This window comes from Pundamilia nyererei, unplaced genomic scaffold (genome assembly GCF_000239375.1).
Source record: "Pundamilia nyererei isolate P.nyererei 1_Seehausen unplaced genomic scaffold, PunNye1.0 scaffold00085, whole genome shotgun sequence".
In the NCBI taxonomy this organism is placed as follows: Eukaryota; Metazoa; Chordata; class Actinopteri; order Cichliformes; family Cichlidae; genus Pundamilia; species Pundamilia nyererei.
The window spans coordinates 174,499-183,883 of record NW_005187486.1 but is presented as its reverse complement, the minus strand read 5'-3'; the positions used below and the strand labels follow the sequence as shown (position 1 = coordinate 183,883).

The 9,385-nt window shown below is 39.2% G+C and overlaps 1 protein-coding gene across 2 annotated transcripts in view; it reads left to right on the top strand.

Annotated features, from left to right (window-relative positions):
- The window catches only part of tmem198ab (transmembrane protein 198ab), a 36,722-nt gene that overhangs the window by 15,044 nt on the left and 12,293 nt on the right, over window positions 1–9,385 (top strand). The window lies entirely within an intron of this gene.

Here is a 9,385-nt window from a genome sequence, read left to right as displayed (position 1 = left end):
TTTTTTTTTCTTCCCCCCCTTTTATACTCTTTCTCCTTTCTTTTTGTTTTCACTCTCCCATTTTAGTGTTTTCGTTTCAGACCTTAAACAAATCACCACATCCAAGACCTTTAAAATCTCTTATCCAAGTCAATTGTTGATTAATAACTAGAGGTGATAAATCTTTTCAAGTCTGAAATGTGACAAAAACAATCACATTTTGATGTTGCATTCATAATAAATTGCTACCATAAAAATCCATGTTTTTCAAACAATATTTATAGTTTTCTATACTTTTTGTAATTTCTCTCTATAAATTTAAATGTTCACCTCCAGGTTCAGTGTTTTCTTTATTATTATTATTATTATTATTATTATTATTATTATTATTATTATTATTATTATTATTATTATTTGTAGTGCCCGGGTTAATATGGGTTAGAAAAACTTTACTGCACCATCTTGTGGTAGCAATTGATACTGCATGAAGGTACTGCTTATATCTAGTTCAACATGAGTTGATATCTCACCCACACAACACATGGACGTCTTTAAAGTAATTTCTTCAACTTCTGTAAACTATTTTGTGGACTTTTAGAGGGTTTTAAACTGTCTTTAAACATTATATTTTATTAGTTATTCAGTGTTATGCAATTCCACTTGTTCAGTCTGTTTCTGCACATGGTTCATCACTCTTCTCTGAGCCCTCTTCACCAACAAACACAAACACCCACTGAAACAAAAAGTTGAGGACATGACTTCACTTTATATTATAAATATTTTCAGAGTTGAAGGCATTGAGGTAGAGAGTGGTGGGTCGAAAATCTTGGGTCCCAACTGTTGAATAGAACATGTGAAATACCAATGTTGTTTCTCCATTTTTACAGCCGTAAGCTACATTCTGACTGTAATAGACAATTGTTTTTTGATCCAGAAGGAACCATGGGTTGATGAGGATCCTGGTGTTAAAATGTAGGTAAAAATGAGACATTTCATAAGCTATAACTTATTTTGAGCAGATACTGAGCGCACATGGTGATATGACACTTCAAAATTGACCTTTTTGAAGGTTTCTTCAATGAATAATCTGGAAATGGATCAAACATCCAGAGCATTAACACCTGTGTCCATCCCTTTACGTCACAGCTGGCACACTTTTATTGAAACTATGATGTCGATGGTTAATGGTGGCTATAGAAACCATCTTTTCTCTTTAACATTAACATCTTTTGTCTTGGACATTAGTGTGTTCACTTCCTGCTAACAGGAAGTTGGATCGTGGTATTTTAAGCCCAGCCGGTGCAGCAGATCTATGAACAGTTGTTGTGATATTTCTCACCATTGCTGAAGCTTTGGCGTCAGTCACGACCGTGACACAGGCGGTCACGTTGTGTGTTGTCATTTTTTGTGTTGGTGGAAGCTGTTGGGTGACACAGCAACAACTCAGATTTTTTATTTTGTCATTTTTCGCAGTTTGTGTGTAAAGTTCCTCAAGTGCGAAAATTGCTGTCGCACTTTAACGCAGCCGTATGTTCACAGTGGAAAGTCTTCGTGCTGTAAGAGACATCTCACTAGAGTTATCCCAGAGAATCAATGATTTTTAGCTTCTTTAGCTTGTCTGGAGCCACATTAGAGTCCCTGAGTGTGAATTACAATGAAAATTTTCAAGTCCAGTAGGTACAGTAGTCTCATGGGTACATAACACTGCTGTTATTCAAAATCTTCCAGGATATTCTCTGTAAATATTTCCCTTTATTGTGACCCTAATCACCAAAATATTCCAATTTTCTCTCCCTCATATCCAGATATTTAAGGTTAAAATATTTAAAAGAATAAAGGATCTCATGTCATCATGAACCCGTGGAGTTAAAGATCAATCTGAGTAGTGGAGGAAAATTGGAAAATCTTAAATGCGAAGGAAAACATGACAAAAAAGTTCCTTTTCTTTGATTTTTACTGTGTCATAAAGCGGTAAGAAAGCATTCGATTTGTATGTAGTGGAGTCATTTAAGGTTTGCATGTCGAGGCCATTTTCTTCTGCTGATGCCACTTTGCACCAAATTAGTGGAAAATTTGTAACATTCATTTGAAACTTTCTATTTTTAGACATAAGTTTGAGAAACAAATCACAGAAGCTAGATGTTTGACCTCGGCTGTTTGAGCTTGTAGACATTTACACCCTCTAAACATCCTCACCTACTAAAGCACGCTGTTAAAAACACATGAAATCTTTGTTTTAGACGTTTTAGTCTTGTTGCACAGACCACTTTGAGCTGCTTTTAGTTGTAATTTCCAACTGAAATGAAACCAGGGAAGTGAGATTAGTCTTTACAACTTCACACAGGAAAAATACTTGTGGACAAAGATGACTTCCAAAACATCCCCATCTGGATTCTCCAAGATTTCAAGGACTTATTTAGTCCCTAGAAGAACTTGAATACTCTGCATTTTTCTCCCACGGCGAGCCAGAACACTCTTGGATATCGAGTGAAAATCTCTTTAAGAAACTTTAAAGTTGAAAATATCAGACCCTCTCCCCCTGGGCACTAAACTGTCTGCTCTGAAAAGCCCTGACTCTGATCACGAGGGAAGCAACAATAAGCTCAGTTCAATCTCATGTTCTCCAGCTGCTAATTATGGGGTTAGGGTTATAGTCAAATAGTCAAACCATAAAAACAAAACAAAACATAGTTTGAGCCACATGCTGACCTCTAGCAGCAAATCACGGGAAGTGCATAGAGGGTGATGATGAAAACATGATGTTAACTTAGTGTTTATACACCAATCTGCGGTTAATCATTAGCTATTAATCATCTCTGACTGCCTTCCACGGCGTGTCTTTTCCTCCTGTCTCTCTGCCCTCCAACCAGTCGTAGCAGATGGCCTCCCTACCCTGAGCCTGGTTGTACAGGAGGTTTCTTCCTTTTTAAATTGAGTTTTTCTTTCCCACTCTTGCCAAGTGCTTGCCCCATAGGAGGGTTGTCTTATAGTTTCGGTTTTCTCTGTATTATTGAGGCGACTGTTGCTATGATTTGGTGCTATTTAAGTAGAACTTAACTGAATTAATGTGACGCTATAGAATCAGGCGAGGTCATGGTGATGAAGTGATGGTTACAGACCAGACTCTAGGGCCTTGATGGCAGTTGTAGGGTGACTCCATTGGTTGCTAGCATATTTTTGTAGCTGTAGTTTGACTAGAAGTGGTGGACTTAACTGTAAATACTGCCCAGCTACTTTCTGAGCTGTAGTGAAACTGTGAAAAACAAACTGGAAATTGAGACGGTTCACCTTCAGAATAAAAGTTGCGCCTTTTGAAACTCGCAGTGCGGGGGCACAACTTTTTTATTTTGGAGGTGAACCATCTCCATTTTCAGTTTTCATTGCACTATAATGAGTTTTGCCACCACTTGGCTAGTAGTTAGTGAGTATTTGCAGACAAACATGAAAACTACAGGCAACCAAAATAATTTGTTAGCATGACGTCACGTGTGAAGCCTCAGTAAAAAATAAAACATCTAATTTTTAATGATAACATTAATATATTAAACTTTAGGCCTTTAAGTCTTTCTAGTCTGGATCAAGTGATGAAGTGAGTTTCTGTTTAAAATAAACAAATAAATACTTAGTTCATCCAGCTGAAAACCGCAGCTAATAATGTGAGATTTAAAAGAAAAAGCCTCATTATCAGGACTTATCTGTATCTCACTGTCACTGAAAGCATAGTGATCTCTCACTCCAGCAGTCCAGCTCTTTAAAACACTGGATTAATGCAGTAAGGCCACTATAGCTGCACGCTGTAAACATATGGCTAAGAAGGCACTGCTGAGGTCATCTGGGTTTCTGGTTTCTTATTGGGTGAAGCCCAGCCTTCTGACAGGCTTGGAGACCTCGCCCGAGGGGATTAACAAAGCCGAGTGTGTCAATGAGTGCAAACAAACACGCGTACGTGAACGCGCTGCTGACATCCAGGTATGAACCAGTAACAATGAAGCGGGCACAGATAGTCAGAGGTGGGAAAACAACAGAAGTATTTTTAAATCAGCACAACATGAGCAGATTTTATGAGTCAGAGTTATGAAACCTACACAACCCTCTGTGTACTGAGGTAGTGAGAGAAAACCGACAGGAAAATGAGGCGAGGAAGACAGAAAATCACATAAAATCAATGTCAAGTGTGTTAGATTCTTTGAAATCCTTCAATGTCAGACAAAGTACTGGATGTTTTTTTCCCCCCACTTACAACCAAATGGTTCTAATGAATCAATCGGCTAAAAGCTAAAAAGCTTTATTTCTTCTTAAGGTTCATCCCTGCAGACTTTTCTGTCTCAGAGTTCATTAAGATGCATGAGTACAGCATGAATCCCTTCTCCTCCTCTTTAATCTTCTGACAACAGACTCCCTTTAAAAAGAAAAGAAAAGAAAAATCTGTAAACAGCTGAACTTAGGTCAGTGAATCCAGGTTAGGCTAGTTTAACTTTAGTCAGTGTCACAATAGCGTGCAGCCTGCTAACTGGATCTGAGGTTGAGGTTTTGGCGTCATAAATAACATCTCCTGCTTAAATGTTCCAATCAAGAGCATTTTTATTTCCATCTGCAGACGTTTATATTTGTGAAGGCTCTGTCGCAGGACATCCCCTCACAGAACAGAGCAGGCATCAATAACAACAGGTCCGACCAGGCGCGCGACGTTTCTCCCGTTGGTGCGGTAGCATCTAATCTCGGCGTGCCGCTTTTACTGTCTGTGGGTCTTGTTATGTTTGAAGTTTTCTGAATTTTACTTTGAGTTTCCTTGTTACTCTTTAAGATCCTCAGCTGGTGATCTTGTTACGTGGTATTCTGGATGGTAAATTGGTTATTAATATTTGATTCTTTGGTTTGGCCTAGCCTCCCTGGTGTCTTCTCGTATCTTGCGGTTATGTCGAGGCCTCTGTGTTAGGAGTCTCTCTGTCTTATTTTTTTGAGTCCTTGCTTTGAGCTTTACTTCCTGTGTCTTTGATTTCTTCAGCTGTGTCTGGTTCCCCAGGTGTTTCCACTTCCCCCTGATTGCCTTGTGTGTCTCGCTGTATATGCATTTCCTCGGTCTCTTGTTGCTCCTTGTTACATCATAGCCATTTTTCCTGTGCTGCCTGGATTTTGTTTCTTGATATATTGGACTCTGCTTTTCCTCTGATTTGTATTCATGTGTGAACTTTTAGTGGTTGCTTTTGAACTCTGCCTTTGCGTCCTGCATTTAGGATCCTCACCAACCCCCCCCCCCTTTTTTTTTAACTGAAAAAGAAGGTGAAATTATAATGTGAGAAAAATAAATAAAAATGTTGAACATGCTATATAGACTGAAAGCAACACTGCCCTGTGTGTGAGAGGAAAAGGACTGTAGAGTAATGCATTATTAAAAGTGTGAGCTTTTTCAGTAGGACTGAAAGAGTTGCTATGTTAATAAAGTTTACCCGATTTGTAGTCAGGAAAGAAATCCGGAATAATTGCCATCTGCGTGATCTACGATCAATATCACAGTTCCATCATTAAGACTAGAGAGAGTCTGATGGTCTATAATTCAGTATGTAATTAAATTAATGTTTAAAAGACAGTTTTAGTTTTGATTCTTTATTCTCAGCTGCAATGTCCTTCAAACATAGGCTGACATAGAGCCACCTGATGCTTGCTGTAGCTGCATGTAATGAGATCTCTCAATGCGCATTGGTAATAAAGCTTTGACTCTTCATCTGACTCTTCTTCTCCAGCTGGGATATTAAAGGATTGGTGAGGTCAAGGAAGTTACCTAAACAGGCAATAGATAATCTTGATAACTGCAACATATAAAGAGGATGCCACACCTGAGTTTGAAGTTGCTAACCTTCATTCTAAACAAACTTAAACAAAATAGACAAAGCACCAGAAATGTGAAAGAGACTAGGCTAGCAGCTCAATTGGCTACAGTACACAGAACGTCCCTTCTTAAGTTAATAGCATGAAGGAAATTAAGCTAGCAGTTAGAAAGATGAGCAAAGGAGTAGCAGCAGGGAAAAAGGATGGTGCAACAGAGAGACCAGGAAAGACGAAAACTTTAAACCCTCCTAGTATCCAAACACAGGAGTCTGAGGGACCTTTCAGGAATGGTGCCATTATTTTCCAGAGAGCTGATTGGTCAGTAGGTGGTGATTTTATACCTGCTGATCTCTAATCTCAAGCATGATCTGCTCAGGAGCAGGTTAGATTACCATGGCTTTGTACAGCAGTGAGAAGTGATGCACCTTTGTAGTACAGAAAGCCCAGAGTTAACCTTGTACTTACCTGGATAAGCCAAAGTCCTGCTTTGTAGTACAGGCCTATTTTCTACAGCAAACAGTTTGGAGGCGCGTTACCAACAAACAACCAGTTTTTGCGTTTCAGTCTCAGTATCAAGTGCTGGGAAGAAACTTGTAGTTATTAATATAATTCTCTCAAACAAAGCTCAGATATTTGCAGATCATGGCTACCTTTTAGTTATTTTCATTTAAGGAGCTCTCAGTGCAGTGAAACTGTCCCAGCAATCGTTCTTGATTGTCTGGTTTAAAATCCTCTGTGGTGGTGATCAGAAGTAAAACTATAAACACGTGTCATCGTCCAAATACTTGAGACCTGACTGTATGCGCACCCAGAAGCATTCATCCTCCACCAAGACCAAAACGATGTCTCGCGCTTTATAGAATTTCACCTGATGGCTTTTGCATAAGCCTGCTGTGAAACGGTCAGTCTGCCGTGTCTAAAACACTGAAAAACATCAGTTTGGTCACATTATTCTTGCAGGAAAAGCGGCAGGTAATGACCCAGAATCTTTTTTTCTTTCTTTTAAATGTAGAAAGAAAAGAAGCTGAGCTGTAGTATAAGTGCTTGCAGCAAGCATTTCTCAGCCAGGCTGTTTATTAATAGCCATGGTTTCTTTATTCATGAGGAGGCTTCGAGTTCAGACTGATGATGTCAGCGTAGGGAACGAATCGAGCCTCTAACTCACTGATTAACAAACAGCTTTGTTATTTTTTTTGTTTGGTTGTTTTTAAAAAAAAAAAAAAAAAACCCAGCTTGTTTAAAGCAGGGATTGATTTCTCTGTTTGGGGACTTTTACGTGTTTCTTTTTGTCCTCCTAACACGGCTAATGGATCGACCCGCTCGCTGCGCAACAAAAGGTTACAGAAGTTTTTCATTAAATGCAGACGAGTAGGGCCTGAGCAGGCCCTATGTTCAGTGTGAATTCACTGAACAGTGAACAGTGAATTCACATCAGGCTTCAGAGAGCGAGAGAATAACATCAGCCCTACTTGAGCCGCATTTAAAAAACAATGGAGAAGCACGGGGACCGGTGCAGTGTGGAGGGTGTTATATAATTATTTTTACTTATGTTTAAAAAACAAAACAAAAAAAAACCATACACACTCACATCACATACCCAGAAAAATCTAGGTTTGAAAACATCACGAACTATGAGACTGTAGGCATCACCTATGCGCATATTTAGTGCAGCAGATAACTGAAACAGTCTTTCTAAAAGTGGATACGAGCGCCAACGTTTGCACATTTGCTACTCCCAGTAACTGTTAGATCTCTCTAAATTTCACAATTTTCTTTTTTTTTTAATCTTAAGAAACGGCAGTTTTCTTTCAGGCTTTGATTTTGACTACATGTAAGTCACATTTATTATCTAAAAATATGTTTGTTATGCCGGGTAACTCATGCAACTAACCAAAACTACACGATGAAGTTTAAGGTTAGTCTGCTGTTCTACCCTCTCCTACTTTAGGCCAAGGTAAATACATTGGAGTTTATAAAGCACTTCACTCTTCACCTAGCACCAGTGTTAGATGTGACGTGTTCCAGAGTAACATATTAGTGTAATCACATTACATTTTTTGGTAACACGGTAATGTAATGTCCTACTGAGATGGCTCACCTTTACTTTCATTGCATGAAAGGACAGGAGCACGAGGGCAACCTGCATCCAAGACAGAAACAACAGCGTTGAACTCTCCCATGGAGGACACTTTTGCCCAGTCTCCTTCTTACTGTTGATAAATGATTTTTATTTTATTTTTTTTTTACATTATTTTTTTTGGCACCCGAATCATGAACTCTGACTTTAACTGAGGCAACTGAGGCTGTGTTGTCCACCAAGGGCCCAAGTAAACTAATATCTGAAGATTGGCGAGATGCATCCATTTTTAATCCTACAATTTCACCTGTCTGTGTATTTTTCACAGACAAAACACAAAAAAAATCCATTTGGGTTCACTGAGGCTGCTCATCCTGGAGTATTGTATTTATAATTATTTATAATTCAGAGGATGTTACACTGATGCACACTTATATCCCGAATACTCAGATTATACTCAGATCTCATTAAGAGAGCTATTAATTATTTACATTATGAGCACAGAAGTCCAATCCTCATAGTGGTTGCATGAATGGATTTATATCCTCACAACAAGGAGACACACACACTAATGTGTAGCAACACATTCGGGGGAATAGACTAGGCCATTGATTGGCTCTCTTGCTGTTGCTATGGCAGTTTAAGCTGCTCTTCTATTGGTCAGGCTTTGGACCAGGACCCGTGTCGGCTGTCTGTCAGCATCCCACCGTTGTCATAGCGACACACAGGAAGCAGGGTGGGAGGAGGAGAACGGTGTGGTTGTTGTTTTTGTTGAATCCCGCAAAAGCAGAAGAATTCCTCTGTCTGTGGTCTGTTGTGCCTTTTGTTTCTTCCATTTCCTAGAGGAGGATCACATTTAATGATGCACATTTAAAAAAAAAAAAGAAACATTTTCTTTATCTGTTTCCACACACACACACACACACACACACACACACACACACACACACACACGCGCACACAGGCTGCAGGGTCACTGGGCAATGACCCCCTAATCCTCTGCCAAAAGATTATTATTAATATGACATGCTCGGATGAATAAGGGATAAAATAAAATCATAGGGAGTGTGTGTGCGTGAGCGTGTATGAGTGCCTGAAATCCTTTTTTCCCCCCTTTTTTGTGGGACTGTACTGCACATTTATTCATCATCTTCTTCCTTGCAACTGCTTCATTACGGTTCTATTAAAATGCAAATGCCCATCTGGAACCCCCCCCCAAAAATAAATAAAACAGCATCCGCTTTTAGCAAGGCTGAACTTGTTTATTTAGCCTTCTATCATTCATTAACCTGAAAACATACTGTCATTATTATGCCTGCTATAAAATTAAGGGTTTAATGCTGTCATGAGGCAGTGCTACTCAGTTTGCTGGCCTTAGACTGTGCTTTGAAAATTGATACGATATTTTCATATTAGTGAGTAATGAGAGAGAGAAGACGGTCAGCCTGGGGGGCAAATATGGCCTCCTCTCCCACATGAAGAGCTCTGAGAGTTTATGAGATT